Source organism: Mandrillus leucophaeus, unplaced genomic scaffold, assembly GCF_000951045.1.
Source record: "Mandrillus leucophaeus isolate KB7577 unplaced genomic scaffold, Mleu.le_1.0 Scaffold1792, whole genome shotgun sequence".
Lineage (NCBI taxonomy): Eukaryota > Metazoa > Chordata > Mammalia > Primates > Cercopithecidae > Mandrillus > Mandrillus leucophaeus.
Window position 1 is genome coordinate 46,030 of NW_012101801.1, and position 18,404 is coordinate 64,433.

The window sequence follows — 18,404 nt, forward strand, 5'->3', positions numbered from 1 at the left end:
TTTTTTGTATTTTTAGTAGAGATGGAGTTTCACCATGTTGGCCAGGCTGGTCTCGATCTACTGGCCTCAAGTGATCCACCTGCCTCAGTCTCCCAAAGTGCTGGAATTACAGGCTTTGAGTCACAGTGCCCAGTCATGTCTTTTAAATATCTTTTTCAAATATATGTTACCATGTCTCATTATGGTTTAATATGCATTTCTCTAATAGCTGTGATGTAGAATAATTTTTCATGTGCTTATTTGTCATGAATATGTCCACATTGGAAAATGCCTTCAAACAACTAGGCATGGAAAGAACGTACCTCAAAATAATATGAGCCATCTATGAAAAACGCACAGCCAACATCATATTGAATGACCAAAAGCTGGAAGCATTCCCCATGAGAAGTGGAACAAGACAAAGATCCACACTCCCACCACTCGTACTCCACATGGTACTGGAATTCCTAGTCAGAGCAATCAGGCAACAAAAAGATACAAAAAGGCATTCAAATAGGAAGAGAGGAAGTCAAATTATCTCTCTTAGTAGATGATATGGTTTTATGACAACAAAACCTTATAGTCTGTACCCAGAAGCTCCTAGATCAGATAAATAACCTCAGCAAAGTTTCAAGATACAAAATCAGTGTACAAAAATCAGTAGTATTTCTATACGTCAACAGCATTCACAAAGAGAGCCAAATCAAAAACAAAATCCCATTCACAATAACGATGAAATTATAAAATACCTAGGAATACAACTAATCAAGGAAGTGAAAGATCTCTACAATAAGAATTACAAAACACTGCTGAAAGAAATTGAAGTTGACACAGACTAATGGAAAAATACTCCATGCTCATGAATAGGAAGAATCAATATTGTTAAAATGGCCATACTGCCTAAAGCAATTTACTGATTTTTTAAAATTTTTTTATTTTTATAATTTCTTCCTTTTTGTTATTGATTTGTTTTTATTATTATTTTTTATTATACTTTAAGTTCTAGGGTACATGTGCACAACATGCAGGTTTGTTGCATATGTATGCATGTGTCATGTTGGTGTGCTGCACCCGTAACTCATCATTTACATTAGGTATATCTCTAATGCTATCCTTCCCCCCTCCCCCTACCCCACAACAGGCCCTGGTGTATGATGTTCCCCACCCTGTGTCCAAGTGTTCTCATTGTTCAATTCCCACCTATGAGTGAGAACATGCGGTGTTTGGTTTTCTGTCCTTGCAATAGTTTGCTCAGAATGATGGTTTCCAGCTTCATCCATGTCCCTACAAAGGACATGAGCTCATCCTTTTTTTATGGCTGCATAGTATTCCATGGTGTATATGTGCCACTGATTTAATGCTATTTCTATCAAACTACCAATGACATCTTTATGTAATTAGAAAAAAATATTCTACAGTTCATACAGAACCAAAAAAAGAATGTAAATAGCCACAGCAATCCTAAGCAAAAAGAGCACAGCCACAGGCATCACACTAGTCAACTCTAAACTGTACTATAAAGCTACAGTAACCAAAACAGCAATAATATTGGTAGAAAAACAGACACATAAACCAATGAAACAGGTTAAGGAACCCAGAAATAAAGCCACACACATACAACCATCTGACATTCAACAAAATTGATAAAAACAAGCAATGAGGAAATGACTCCCTATTTAATAAATGGTGCTGGAATAAATGGCTAGCCATAGGCAGAAGATTTAATTTGGGCCCCTTCCAGTTTCAACTCAAGATGGATTAATCTTTAATTTATCAACTAGATTGAAGACTTAATTCAAAAATCTAAAACTATAAAAATCCTAGAAGGAAACCTAGGAAATACCATTCTGGAACTAGGCCTTGGCAAAGATTTCATGATGCAGATTCCAAAAGCAATTGCAACAAAAACAAAAATTGACAAATGAGACCTAATTAAACCAAAAAGCTTTTGCACATCAAAAGAAACTATCAACGGAGTAAACAGACAAGCTACAGAATGGGAGAAAGTATTTGCAAACTATGCATCCAACAAAAGTCTAATATCCACAATCTATAAGAAAGATTAACAAATTAACAAGCAAAAACAACCCCACTGAAACTGGGCAAAGGACAAGAGTAGGCATTTCTCAAAAGAAGCCGTACAAGTGGCCAACAAGCATATGAAAAAGTGTCCAACATTGCTAATATTAGAGAAATGCAAATCAAAACCACAATGAGATATCATTATATAAGATGGCTACTATTAAAAAGTCAAAAATAACAGATGCTGCTAAGGTTGTGAGGAAAGGGAACATTTATACACTGCTGGTGGGAATGTAAATTACTTCAGCCACTGTGGAAAGTAGTTTGGAAATTTCTCCAAGAACTGAAAACAGATCTACCAATTCACCTAGCAATCCTATTACTGGGTACGTACCCAAAGGAATACAAATTTTTCCACCATAAAGACACATGCACACACATGTTCATCACAGCACTACCCACAATAACAAAGGCATGGAATTAACCTTGATCCCTGTCAATGGTAGACTGGATAAAGAAAATATGGTATACATACACCCTAGACTATTATGCATCATTAAAAGAAAGAAATAATGCCCTCTGCAGCAACAATGATGCAGCTGGAAGCCATTATCCTAAGCAAATTAGTGCAGAACAGAAAACCAAATACCCGCATGTCTTCACTTGTAAGTAGAAGCTAAACATAGAGTATACACGGACACAAAGGAGGGAAAAAGAAACACTGGGGCCTACTTGAGGGTAGAGATGGGAGTACCTACCTTTTTTGGCTGGGCACGGTGGCTTATGCCTGTAATCCCAGCACTTTGGGAGGCTGAGGTGGGTGGTCAGGAGTTCGAGACCAGCCTGGCCAACATGGTGAAATCCCATCTCTACTAAAAATACAAAAATTAGCCAGGCGTGGTGATGTATGCCTGTAATCCCAGCTACTCAAGAGGCTGGGGCGTGAGAATCACTTGAACCCAGGGGTTGCAACAAGCCGAGATCACGTCACTGCACTCCAGCCTGGGTGAGAGAGTGAGACTCTTTCTCAAAAACAAACAAAACTACCTATCTGGTACTATGCTTATTACCTGAATGATACAAAATTGATGCACCGAACCCCCATGACATGCAATTTACCTATGTAATGAACATGTGCCCCTAAAGCAAAAATAAAAGTTGGAGAGAAACAAAAAATAATTAAATAAAATGTTTTTTAAAAATAAATGCAGTACAAACTGCAAAACTAGGAAAAAAAATGAAATTACCAAATCATTTTCCACAGTGGTTGTACCATTTCATAATTCCCACTAGCAACATACAAGATTTTCTTCATCCTTGCTAACACTTAGTAATATCTTTATTTTTTAATTCAGTCATTTTCGGCCAGGTGCAGTGGTTCACACCTGTAATCCCAGCACTTTGGGGGGCTGAGGCGGGCAGATCACCTGAGGTCAGGAGTTTGAGACCAGCCTGGGCAACATGGCAAAACTCCGTCTCTACTAAAAGTACATAAACTAGCCAGGCATGGTGGCAGGTGCCTGTAATCCCAGCTTTAGGAGGCTGAGGCAGGGGAAGCCTGAATTCAGGAGGTCGAGGTTGCAGTGAGCCGAGATTGCGCCACTGCCCTCCAGCCTGGGCAACAAGAGCAAGACTCCGCCACAAAAAAAAAAAAAAAAAAAAAAAAATTTCAGTCATTTTCAAATATGTGTTTTGCTATCTCATCATGGTTTAATTCTCATTCTCTAATAGATGAGATGGACAGTACTTTTTCATGTGCTTATTTGTCATGTGTACGTCCACTTACGGGAAGTGTATATTGATATTTTTTGCCCATTTACAAAATTTGTTTGTGGTAAATGAATTCCTACGAGTCATTGTTTTGGACTAAGGTCTGTCCCCAGGTCCCAGGAAAAACAGACCAAAACAGAATGGAGACACTGGTACTAACTGCCACATAATCAAAGTGAACTTGGGTTCATCCTGTGCTCTCGCTCTCTGGGCTCTTTCTTCTGCTCATCTTTTGCTCTGCCATGCCCTGCTCCAAAGAGATAGCTTCCATTTCTTTCCCAGCAAGTAGGCCTGGCCTGCTGAGGAGGGCAGCATGCAGCTGTGCTTTGCCCTCTCCAAGCATGCCATGGCTCTGACCCATGAGTGTTGACTGACCGTGGATTATGTATAATGCCTATGATTATACAATACCATCTATGGAGTAAGCTTTTATGAAAACGAACATTCAGATAGCTCTTCCTTCTGGATGTTATGGAGGAGTGGCTCTGGTCTGGCCTGGCTGCAAAACACTTTATAGATATAGGAGCTGGTGTCATAGATGAAGAGTATACAGGAAATGTTGGCGCTGTCCTGCTTAATTTTGGTAAAGAAAAGTTTGAAGTCAAAAAAGGTGATCAAATTTCACAACTTTTTTGTGAACAGATTTTCTTTATACTTTAAGTTCTAGGGTACATGTGCACAACATGCAGGTTTGTTAAATAGATATACATGTGCCATGTTGGTTTGCTGCACCCATTAACTCGTCACTTATGTTAGGTATTTCTCGTAATGCTATCCCTCCCCCAGTCCCCCACCCCCTAACAGGCCCCGGTGTGTGATGTTCCCCGCCCTGTGTCCAAGTATTCTCATTGTGTGAACAGATTTTTTATCCATAAGTAGAAGTTCAAGCTCTGGATGAAACTGAAAGGCATTCAGGAGGTTTAGGTTCCACTGGAAATAATTAAAATTTATGTCAAGAATAGAAAAGGAGAAATCATACCTTTTTCTGAAAAATAAAGAGTTTTTGCTTAAAGTGTTTTGTTGTTTTGTACTTCGGTAAACTTAACAGCTTTACCTTCTAAAGCTACTGCATTTTCTTTTGATCAAGGAGAGTTCCTCTGTTCAGATCACATAAAAAAAATGTGTTGTTTTGCTCCAATTAACAGTTTTATGTAAATCTGCTTTGTGATGACCTAATTCAAACAGTGTCTTTTTAAAAATCAAATGAATATCCATTACTAATATGGAAAAAATTTGTATTATTTAACTCAATAAATTATACCCCTTTAGCAATTTATTTTGCTTTAATTGCTTTAAATCATTAGCAATGTTTTTTATTCAATAAATTTGGATTCTTACATGGATACAAAATATTGCATAAGCTGAACCAAAAGAAATTTTTAAAAAATGAAAAGGGGAGTTAAAAGTTATTCCTGGTTCTTCCCTTCTCTTCACTAGTCTAATTTAAAAAAAAAAAAACAACTTAAGATTCTTTGTGATGGTGAGAAAAGAGTCTTCAGTTTATTTTTTCATTTTTGTATTTCTCTTGGTGGATACCTGTTGACCAGTAGAGGTATGTTCATGAAAATACATGTATCTTGGGATTTGTTACATTTAGTTTGTTGCCCTGAATTTCATCTGAAAACTAAAAAGTATCTGAGACAGGTCTCAGTCAATTTGGAAGTTTATTTTGCCAATGTTACAGACATGCCCAGGAGATAGGTCTGTGCCTTTCTTCAAAGATGATTTTGAGGGGTTCAATTTTTAAAGGGTAAAAGCAAGATGGAGGAGATAGAGAGTAGGCATGGTCACATTACTGAATACACATGTTGTGAGAGAAATAGGAGTGGGTAGGGGAATAATCAGTTATGCATTCCTCTCTCTCTCAGTAAATCGGCACTTTATGTAAGATCAAGTGAATGTAGAATAGCTACCTGTGGATAGACTTAACCTTTTATCTGTAGCTATCTGCTTACGAACAAAAGGAAAGGCAGCTTCTTACATGACTCAGCTTTCAGCCTCATTTTCTTCTTTTGGCATGGTAAATGGCGGTCCCACATTTTTATGTTTCTTTCACATTTCTCCCTCTTTTCTTTTGAAAATCTTTCAGACAAAGCATTTGTATTAGTCCATTTTCACACTGCTATAAGTAACTTCCTGAGACTGGGTAATTTATAAACAAAAAACGTTTAATTGACTCACAGTTCTGCATAGCTGGAGAGGCCCTCAGGAAACTTACATTCATGGTGGAAGGTGAAGGGAAAGCAAAGCACATCTTACATGGTGGCAGGAGAGAAAGAGCACAAGGAGGGAACTGCCAAACACTTTTAAACCATGAGATCTCATGAGAACTCACTCAGTAGCATGAGAACAGCATAGGGGAACCACCCCTGTGATCGAATCACCGCCCACCCAGTCCCTTCCTGGTCATGTGGGGATTACAATTTGAGATGACATTTGGGTGGGAACACAGAGTCAAACCATATCAGCATTTCAGAAGAAAATGTGTTTCTGGTTTTGGGTTTTTATCTGATCACTCATGGCTAGGATGGCTTATTCCTAGAAAAATAAGTCCCGCGTTGTTAGGAAAGCTCATTTTTAGCAGGTTGTGAAGTCACACACCTTATGAAGGAAAAATAGGAAGAGGAAGAGAGAAAGAAAACAACAACAACAAAAAAAGAAGAACAACCCTGGAAAACTGATATAGGCTATATTACTCTGAAGCCCATATATTAGTAGGTAGGAATGAAATTGGTTTATGTGTATAAATAGGTTGCTGCTATTTTCTTCTGAAGTTTAAGTTGTCTAGCTCCAGTTTATAGGAGATTAAGGAAAACACAGCTTAACTTTTAGTAATTTCAAATCAATAAAAATAGGAAAAGGGGGAAAAAGAAGTAAAAAAATTGAAAATTTTATTTTGGAGATTTATATGCAGGAAAAAATTTAGAATTCAATCCAAATTGCAGAAAATAATAAAAATTGAAAAATATTAAGCAAGACTATAATCTAACAACAGGTATAGTATAGTTTATTTTGTAACATAATTTTTCTCTTCAATTTCTCAATTTTATTAGAGACAAAATCATAGTGGAACCAATTTATTTTAGTCCTATTACACTTGGTTTGATTATTTGCATAGAGTGCAGCAAGAATAATCATTTGCCATATAGGCGCTCTCTCTTTTTTCAAATTGGCTTTGCTGGAAACTTTTTCATAAGGAATCTAAGATTAGAACTTTTTAAAAGCCTCAAGTTCAGCCAAGGATTTATCTATGCCTCCAGGTACTTGTGTGAATTGAGTGAATTTCTCTCTTTACTACCACAGGTTAAGATCCTGTAAAGCAAAAGGCATAGGGCCAGTTTTTCCAAGGGGCTTTTATTTGCTCTATAATTCAGCCTTATTTTCTTAAGGCAATCTAAAAATTGTCATGCCAGTCAAAGCCTTGGTAGAATAACTAGTGTCTTCAATTATGCCATGTTATAAAAGAAAATATTCATGTTCAACTTATGCAAATAACTATATTGTCATAAATTAAGAATACTCACAAAATAGTTTCCAAAACTTGGAGAAATTAAGTTGAGAGAAAGGAATTAGATTTTAAATTTTGCTTATAACAGTATACTTTATTCAATTGTTAAATGCTGTAAATAGCTTAAAAGAAGAGAAAATTTTCTTGACTCTGAAAAACAAACCAAACAGAATCATCAAATGTTTCCAATAAAAAGTCATAAAAGATTATTTCAATCTTCTGTTAGTTCAATCCATGCAATTACTTTCTGATCTGCTTGATATTGGATCACCAATCCTCATGAATACGTCAGATCTCTATGGGAGTCCTGGAAGTTTTTCTCTCTATTCCAATGGCACAATCTCTAAAATTATCAGAAACCTATATTTAAAGTACTCCTCAGTGTTCTATAGCTAATTATAAGCCACTCTATAAAATAATCAAGGTAAAACAACAATTACAGATGACAAAAGACATAGAACAGCCATGGTTAAAGACAAAACTGACAGGGAAATTTGATTACTTCTGTGGCATACAATAATTTTACATAATAATCATAAGTAATACTGATAACATAAAACAAGACATATCATAATCACAGGAGTCTCATATAATTTTGGAACCCATGTTAATAACATGTTTATATAAATATAATCCAAAGAAGGATAGATACCATTTCATATTTGACAATGCTTCCTGTATTATTTTATTATAGAAAGTAAGCTGAATATGTCTCTCTTGCACTTCAGAAGACCTAATATCAAAAAACTAATGAGGTCAAAAGGACTCAATTTAGCATTTAATTTTGGAAAGTTTGTCATATATAAAAAGGTTAAAACACTTGACATCACAAGATAGGATTACAGGTCACTATTTTACAAAGACATTATTAATTCAGCCAAAGTGATAACTCAAAGATTTCAAAAAGAAGCAAGACCCTTTATTCTTTGGGAGAGGAGACAATTTTCCAAACAGTAAGCCTTTATAAAGACTGCGTGGGGCCAATTATATCCGTCTATCCAATTATACAAACAAATCTATTAAATTTTCATCATCTTGACCATAAGATATAATTTTTATAAACCTTTTTATAATCTTTTAAATTCTTTTTAAAGAATTTTAAAAAGAATCTTGGGTTAATGCTCCAAGAAAACCTTGTTAATCTGAGATAGGGGCCCAGATGCTGGTCTTGCATTAGTGTGCCTTTGATATTAATGTTTAATTTATAGAGAAACTCTGAACTAATTTTATCTCCCAAAATCAGCCCTTACAATCTGATGTACCCACCTCTGCCACAATACTCCCAAGGCCTAGAGAGATTGAATAGTTTTAATTTCTGGCCCTGTGTCTCATGAACAGTTTATTTTGATTGTCATCTTCTACCAGGCCTGAAGATGAGGCTTTAACTGCTGTCAGTGTTTAAGACTTGGCAGGACTTGGCATCCATTTTAGTCCCAGGAATCAAAGCCCTGTAACTTAATAGCACTAGGACTTTAAAAGAAATACAGAAACTTACATGGATATAATAACCTTAATTTTTTATCTCAGTTTTCCTGAGGAAATCAAAACGTAGTAACAATGACATAGGAATTATTTTGATAAAATGTAAAATTTGTTTGTTAGGTCACTTACCAAAAGATTAAAAAAAAAAAAAAAAAGCCTTCTGCAGTGTGAATGCTTTTCTTATAGGGAGTCCTTTTAGATAACCTGCAAGTCAGAACTAATGAAATAGTACTTAGAAATAGGTAGAGTGTGTCCTGGGCCACAAGTGAAAATTTTTAGTTTCATGGAATTTAAAGCCAAGAGCACAGAATATTATACTGGAAGAAAACATTTCCTTTAGACCTTTAAAATGAAACACTTTCAGCATCAGGCCACAACAGCAGTTAAAACCTGAGGAAAAAGGTTACAGGAGCTGATGAAAAAATTAAAAGAGACAGTTATTATCTCAGCCCTTTTCAAAGGGGAGAGAAAGCTGAAAACAGTGAGATGCAATAACATTGAACTTTTGAGTTAAAAAAAATAATATCCCTTGTAATTTTACTAAAAATAAATCAATACCTTAAAAATGTTGTTGTTCTAACCAATTCTTTAGTGTACTAGTGTTTTTTCCTTATCAGTACCCAATCTCTAGAAAGACAATTATAAATAATTTCTTTTTAATTATAGCCAACTTGATCACATAAAGTTTCTCTCTTATGAATGCTCTTTTTACAAACTTTATTATGGCTTACAGAAACTATTTACAACATTCTTGGACCTCCTGTTGTATCCTAAACAACTCTTTTTCTTAAATAACCAGTCATTTTATTTTAGGGCAAAAAAATTTACCATGCAAGATTCATTTTATATAAAATTATTTTCCTTTTAGCCTTTCTTACCAAAATATCTTATTACATCTATAACTTTCTTTACATCTCTCTTATGTACTGGTTCCTTTTACCTTGTTTCAAAAATAACCATTAAATAACCTTTAAATTTATACTAAACTTATTTCCTTTTAAATAAGAACACACTTTTCAATGAAAAATGTTTCCCTATAATTTTTTAAAGAAATTGGAAATGATCAATTTAATGAATATCTATTATTTAACTCAATATAACTTTAGATTCTAAATTATGTGAGAGGTTTATTTGCAAGCATTTATTTCATTGCATTTCCCTAATCAGTTAATTAATTGTATTTCTCAATAGTTTAACTAGATTGCTTATGAAAATTGTGATAGTCATCATTTAAAGTTATATCCCTATTAATCATTTTATAGCATGTGCATTTCAGGTATTTACCTCAGTAAGAACCTTAAGGTTAAAAAAATGGTGTATTTTTCCAATATTCAAGATTTAGCTGTTCCCATTAAACTCAACAATATTCAGTGCCTTATTTATAAAAAATTATACAAAAATAATTATCTTGTGGGCTGCAAGCTTTACAACCCTCATGCAAAATTTTGACAACTTTTAACACCTAACGGAGATAAATATTAAACTACTAGACCAATGAATCCAACAATAATGTACGTTGACCATTCTGAATAAATTTCTAATTTTATTTTACCAATAATTTTAAAATAAACTTATTTATTAAGGGTTTACTTAAGTAAACTTATAAAAGCATTTGGGCTTCTGTTTTTCTGATAAAGTATGTGATTTAAGTGCTTTTTTGTCTCTAAGCCAATTAAATGTATAAAATTAAATTATATAGATTATATATAAACATATAAAATATATAATTAAATATATAAAAATTAAATCTAATGAGCTCTTCTGCAATTAGAAACAAATCTAATTTCACAGACCCTGAAATTATTTAAGGCCCTTCATGCAGCAGATGGTGGCAAGAAGAAAGAGACAGGCAGAAGTAAATGGAGAAAACAGAATTTTGTTGACTGAGAATGGTAAAAAATGCTTTTTCTCAAAAAATAATATTCTAGAAGAGAAAGAAAGCATAAAGGCCTTTTCAATATATACATATATATACACATACACATATATATTATATATATGTAGGTGTGTATACATACATATTTACCTTTTTAAATTTTTGTTTCTGTTTTTCTCAGAGATCCCTGTTCTGAACATACCCATGCACACACACATATACATCTTGGATCTTAGATTTTAATTAAGCTGACATAATAATTGTGCTCTTAAAAAATTCTTTTAAATCTCATTACCATATTTTGGCCGGGATAAACTGCTGATAGTTCAAATGAAACAAAAATATCAAACCAGAAAGGACTTGATTTAGGAACCAAACTCAGGTTGTCATGTGAAAAAACAGCAGAATCTTAGCTACTGAACTACAACCATTGCTCTTTCAATTTGGCTTGGCTAGTAAAAGGTGGCCTTGTTATGTGAATAATGCACCTAAGGTAATCAAATTCTTTCTTTTTTTCAGCTGCATGATTTTAGCCAATTCAGAGACCTTGCTCCCCATAATTTGGAACTTTCCTTTGGATTTGACCAAGTCCAGTAGAGTTGGTCAAATCCATTGGGAAAAAGACTGAAACAACAAAAACAACAATAAAAAACAAACAAAAAAAAAAACAAAGGCAGTTAAGCAAAACAAAAGACAGCACAGTCTATAGGATTACTGAGTACTCTATTGGTAAGGAGAAATTAAGACCAGCTACTTATTAATCTTAACTTTTAGCCATTACGGAAAATTTCCAGTACAAAACCCCAATTCAGCTACTTACCTAGGAATGGGGCCCAGGCTGAAGACTTGTTTGTACATTTCTCAGCCTTGCACTGTATGTAAAGCCAACGTGTTATGTTCAGCTCATTGGAGCACCTATTCTATTTAAATAGAATGAGAAGTTGTTCACTATAGAATTGCAAATGAAAGCTAATTAGGTTTTTGAACCAAATTTGGTGTAATTTTGTCTTTTGACACGTTTTCTCTGTCTGAAACTTTAGGACTCTTTATATATTCTGCATAAAAGACTTTTGTTTGGCATATAATTTGCATATATTCATGTAACTCCACATTTGACTTTTTATTCTCTGATCTGTGTATTTCCCAAAGTAAAAGTTTTAATTTTGAGGAATCCAATTGATCACTTTTTCCTTTATGAATCATGCTTTTGGTGTCATGTTTAAGACCTCTTTGCCTGATTTCAGGTCATCAGTATTTCCTCCTATATTTGCTTTAAAAGCATTATAGTTTTTTGTATAACATTTGAATCTATGATGCACTGTGAGTTAATTTTTGTCTAACGTGTGAAATTTTGGTGAAGTTTTTTTGTTAATAACATATGGATATTCAATTGTTCCAATACCACTGATTGAAAAGCCTAACATTTTTCTAATGAATTGTCTTTACTCCTTTCTGAAAATCTCCATTGGCCATGTTTGTGTGGGTCTATTAAAAGACTGCATTCTATTCCATTAATCTATATGTGTATCCATTAGCCAATTCCATACATTTCTTACTGTAGGCTTATATTACATCTTAAAATTGAGCAGTATGATTCCACCATGATATTCTGGGTTTTTTTTTCAAAATTGTTTTAACTATTCCAGATCTTTTGCCTTTACATACACTTTTCGAGTCAGCTTGTCTACATGTACAAAAATTCCTGCTAGTAGGTTGACAGCATTGACTTTGAATCTATGGATAGCTTTGGTATAGGTCACACATCTCCACTGAGTCTTCCAGTCCATGAAGAGAATATGTTCATATATTTACTCGGACCTCTGAATTGTCTTCATTAGCATTTTGTCATTTCTCCACACAGATAGGGACTTATTTTATTAGTTATATAGCAAAGCATTTTATTTTTTTTAATCTATTAAAACTGATCTTTGGCCGGGCGCGGTGGCTCAAGCCTGTAATCCCAGCACTTTGGGAGGCTGAGGCGAGTGGATCACGAGGTCAGGAGATCGAGACCATCCTGGCTAACATGGTGAAACCCCGTCTCTACTAAAAATACAAAAAACTAGCCGGGCGAGGTGGCGGGCGCCTGTAGTCCCAGCTACTCGGAGGCTGAGGCAGGAGAATCGCTTGAACCCGGGAGGCGGAGCTTGCAGTGAGCCGAGATCGTGCCACTGCACTCCAGCCTGGGTGACACAGCGAGACTCCGTCTCAAAAAAAAAAGAAAACAAACAAAAAAAACTGATCTTTTAAAATATGTTTTCCAATTTTTATTGTCCTTTTTTTTCCAGTTTAGCCTATAAGAAACTTGAAGTCTCTCTTTCATTGACACAAACAAGTAAAAAGCTGAATAAATTGAAAAAAAAAAAAACAAACTTTTCTCAGGTTTGCTTAGGGAACTGGGACGACAGGGAAAACTACCAGACCAAAGCCAAAGAAACAGGCAAAATACAGTCACACCTTGGAGACAAGAAGTCCAGGAGCTGAATACCCAAGAACAAGTACCAAGATGGGAAAACCTCATCTCTACAAGATGAATGGCTGGAGGCTCAGTATTGGCAAGTTTGAGAGTTCTTGGGGAAATTGTGTTGAGGCGACTACCATCCTTTCCAAAGTCTTCTCTCTAGGAGCACTGTCAGGTTTTCTCAGTGAAGATCAGGGAAAAATCTCTTCCTACTTCCTATAAGGAGTTTGGAAATAATTAATTAGAAAATATGCCCAGAGTGTTCTGTTTTTCTTACCAGGGCCTGAACTCAAGAGAAACTATTTTTCCAGAGTCTAACTTGCTGGGTTTTTTTCTAGACTTTAACCAACCTGTGGGAAGGGAAATATCCAATTACAACACCATCCAGCCTTTTGTGTCTTCAAGGGGAAAACAAAACTGAGAAGCACTAGTGAAAGCTGCAGCCCAGGGCACACTGATTGAAGCCTGACACCTAGTCATAGGAGGATAGAACATTTTCCCTCCCTCCACAGCTCACTGCCACATCAACGGGGAAATGAAAGTGAAAGAACTGTACATGCCAGATCATAGTGAGCAAGTCTCCGAGGAGAACCAAACACCACCAAGGAGGAGAAATGAAGGACACAACAGGGAGGTTTAGCCTCTGACACCTACAGCTACAGCAAACAGTAAACACAGCCAGATGAACACAAAGCCTCGCACTAAATGCCTACTTAACTCATTCTTTTTATCTATTTCATTATATCAAGTTTGCAACAAAAATTTCAAACCATAATACACAAGAAACACAGTGTGAAGAGAAAGAGCAATCATTAGAAACAGACTCATATATGGTAGAGATATTGGAATGATCTGACTGGGAATTTAAAACAACTGTGAGGAATGTGCTGAGGGCTATAAGGAAACAGAAGATAATGTACAAGAACAGATAAGCAATATCAGCAGAAGGATGGAAACTGTAAGAGTCAAAAGGAAATGCTAAAAATGAAAAATATCACGTAGCTAGAATGAAGGATGACTTTGATGAGCTGAACAGTAGACTGGACAGAGCAAAGAACACACTCAGTGAATCTGAAGAAATGGCAAGAGCAACTTCCCACTTTCATTGCCATCACATGGAAATATTATTATTGTATGTTGAGCTTCTATCTTGTGAGCTTGCTGCACTTACTTATTGGAGAATTTTTTGTGCAATTTCCTTGGGAATTTCTGCATAGACAGGGCATGTCTTCTAAGGTTAGAAACAATGTTGTATAATATGTTCCATTCCGGGTTCCTCTTATTTATGTTTCTTGTTTGATTTCACTGGTAAGAATCCCACTACAATGCTAAATAGGAGTAGTGAAAGGGGAAACCCTTTTCTTGTTTCTGTTCTTAGGAAAAGGCATTCAGTCTTTCACTGCAAACGTTGATATTTGCTCTAGGTTTTTTGGTATATGTGCTCTGTCAGGTAAGTTTCTTTCTATTTCCAGTTTTCTGAGACTTTTGATTACGAATATGTTGTATTTTCTCAAGTGCTCTTCTCTGCTTCAGTTCAGATCATCATAAATTTCATTAGTCTGCTGACATGGTAAATTATATTGATTAATTATCAAATATTGAACCAGCCTTACATTTCCCAGATAATTCTCACTTTTTAGATGTTGCTGTACTCTATTAAGAAAGGTTTTGATGGAGATTTTTGCATCCATGTTTATAAAGCATATTGGTCTCTAATGTTTTCTTTTGTATTTCCTTTTTTGTTTGTTTGTTTGTTTGTATTGCTGGCCTGATAATATCACAGTAATGTTAACCTGATAAAAAAGATTCAGGAAGCATTCCATTCTCTTTTATTTTCTGTATGAGAGTGTCCAGATGAGGGTGACTTTTTCTTTAAATGTTTGTAAGATATCTCCCGTGAACATATCTGGGTCTACGTAGTTAATTCCCAGAAAGATTTTTTACTATGAAATCAATTATTTTATTGGCTAGATTCCTACTCAGGTAATCCATTTCAGCTAAGGTGAGTTCTGGCAGTTTCTGAGTTTGGGAGAAATTCATTTAATTTCATCATCAATTCCATCTTGAATTTTTCTGCATGTATTTGTTTTCAGTATTTCATGTTTTATCTTTCTAACGTCTGCAGGTTCTGTAATGATAGCTCCTGTTTCCTTCCTGATTTTAATAATTTGTGTCCTCTCTCTTTTTACTTTGTCTGGCTGACTAGAGTCCCATCCATTCTCTTGATCTTTTCAAAGGACTAGATTTTGGTTTTTCAATTTTTTTCCTACTTTTTTCTCTTTTCAAAGTCAATTACTTCTATTGACTTTCTACTTTTTTCTGCTTGCTTTGAATTAATTTGTTTTCTTTTTTTTCTAGTTAGGTAAAGTAGAAGCTTATTTATTTGAGACCTTTCTATTACCTTAATCTAAGCTTTAACTGTTATAATTCTGTCTCTAACCACTGTTTTAGCTGCATCTCACAAGTTGTGATACGTTGCCTTTTCATTTTAACTTAGTTTTATGAATTTTTTATTTGCGAGACTCAGTGCGATCCTTGAATTGTTAACAATTGTATTGTTTAGTTTCCAAGTTGTTTGAGATTTTCCTGTTGTATTAATGTTATTGTTTGGTTTCTAATTTGATGCCATGAAAGATCAGAGACCATACTCTTGGTGATTTTAATTTTTACAAATCTGTTGCGTGTTCCATGACTCAGAAGATGATGTAGCTTGATGAGTGTTGCACACATGCTGGAAAAAAAAAATGTATTATATATTCTGCTTTTGCTGCTGCCCTGATATTTGAATCCACAGTGTGTGTGAGTCATCCTAGGCCTAGGCTGAGAACTGGGTGATGATCTTTCTCTAATTCTCTAGTCCTAGATTAATAGAAAGATTCCTACATGGGCATCTTGGGTTGATGCAGGAAATTCTACCAAATTTAATGTGTTCTCTTTCTTACATTTACTATTGTATTAGTCCGTTCTTGCATTGTTATAAAGAACTACTTGTGACTCGGTAATTTATTCTTTTAAAATAGTTTTAATTGGCTCAGTTCCACAGGCTGAACAAGAAGCCTGTCTGGGGAGGCCCTGCATGGTGGAAGGTGAAGGGTAAGCAGGCATGTCTTACATGGTCAGAGAAGTAGGAAGACAGAGCACGGGGAGGTGCCATACACTTTCAAACAACCAGATCTTGTGATAACTCTCTCACTATCATGAGAACAGCAAGGGCAAATCTGCCTCCATGAACCAGTCATCTCCCACCAGGTCCCGTCCAACATTGGGGAATCACAATTTGACATGAGATTTGGGTGGGGACACAAATTCAAGCCATATCAACTATTCTCAGTGATCTTCACCATGTCCACTCAGTCCCAGGGAACTCCCTCTTACTTTCTCACTAGGAGGTGGGTCTTTTGTCTACTCATACTGCTGTGCATTTCCCTTTAAAGGGCCTGGCTAGGAGGCCAGGAAGTAGGAAGATAGAGAAAAATAACAATAGGAATTCCTCTGACACTTGTTTTTTCCTCCAACTTCTTGCAATATTATTTTTCTCTTTGATTTTCTACAGTTTGTATATGATTTGTATAGCTGCATACTTTTTAGCATGTATCCTACTTGGTGTTTTATGAGATTCCTAAACCTGTGAATACATGTCCGTCATTAATTTGGGGGCATTCTCAGCCATTACCAGTTCAAATATTTCTCCTGTTCCTCTCTTTCTTTTCCTTCTGGTATTCCAATTATACATAGCTATGCCTTGTATAGCTGTCACACAGTTCTTGAATATTCTGTTCTGTCTTTTTCCTTTCCTTTTTCTCTTTGCATTTCAGGCTTGAAAGCTTATGTTGGCGTTTCATCAGGCTTTTACTTATTTTCTCAGCCATGTCCTGTCTATTGATGAGCCAGTCAAAGGCATTATTCATTTTTGTTCCAGTAGATGTTTCTTGCTTTCTATTTTTTAATAAAATGTTTTTTGTTGTGGTAAAACATGCATAACATGAAGTTGACCTTCCCAACCAGTTTTTGTTTACAGAGCAGTGATATTTAAGTACATTCGTATTATTATGCAACCATAAAAACCACTCATCTCAAGAACTGTTATCCTCTGGCACAACAAACGCTATACCCATTAAACAGTAGCTTCCATTCCCTTTTCCCATATCCCTTCGCAACTACCTTTCTAATTTCTGTCTTTATGAATTTGACCACTCTAAGTATCTCATGTAAATGGAATCATGCAGTATTTGTCTTTTTGTTACTGATTTATTTCATTCAGCATAATATCTTCAAGATTCATGTATGTTGTAATGTATGCTAATGTCTTTCCTTTGTAAGGCTGAATAAGTTTCCATTGTATGCATATACCACATTTTGCTTCTCCATTCATTTAGCAATGGACGCTTGGGTGGCTTCTACATTTTAGCTATTGCAAGTAATGATACTATATTTTTTGGTACACAAAAATCTAAGTCTGCGCATTCATTTATTTTGGATACATATTCAGAAATTAAATTGTTGAATTATATGGTAATTCTACTTTGATTTTTTTTTTGAGAAATTACATAGGGTTATGCACAACAGTTGCATCATTTTACATTCCAGAAGACACAAATGTTCCAATATCACCATATCTTTGCCAACACTTGTTATTTCCTGGCTTGCTGATGTTTCATTTTTTAAACACATTGTAGCCATCTTAGTGAGTGTGGGATCCTATCTCACTATGATTTTGAGTTGTATTTCCCTAACAATCAGTTTCATTAAGTATCTTTTCATATGCCCTCTGTCCACTTGCATAACATTTAAGCAGAAATTTCTAATCAAATACTTTCCCCAGTTTTGAATTGGTTTGTTTTTTGTTGTTGTTGAATTTTAGGAGTTCTCTATATATTCTGCATGTGCATCTCTTAACAGATATATGATTTGGAAATATTTTTTTCTGGCCTGTGGATTGCATTGTAATTCTCTTGTTAGTATCTTTTCATGCACAAAAGTTTTAAATTTTCATAAAGTCCAATAAGTCTACATTTTGTTTTATTGATGGTTTTATAGTGTTTTTGACTTCTAGCATACCCTTTTGGATTTGGCTTCAAAGACTTTACATCTCCCTGCCTATGTTACCAACCTGTACTTGCATGTTATTCACTTTTTCCATTAGAGCCTTTAGCATATTCACCATAGTGGTATTCAATTGTCAGACTGATAATTCTAACAACTCCACCATACCTGAGTTTGTTTTGATATTCAGTCTCTTCAAAATGTATTTTCTCTTTTTAGTATGCTTTGTAATTTCTTTCTTAGTTGAAAGTCAGACATAATGT

General features: G+C 35.1%; 1 pseudogene; it reads left to right on the forward strand.

The window, feature by feature from the left end:
- Positions 1 to 4,013: 4,013 nt before the first annotated feature.
- LOC105537708 lies at positions 4,014 to 4,715 on the forward strand (annotated as a pseudogene).
- The last annotated feature ends 13,689 nt before the right edge of the window (positions 4,716 to 18,404 follow it).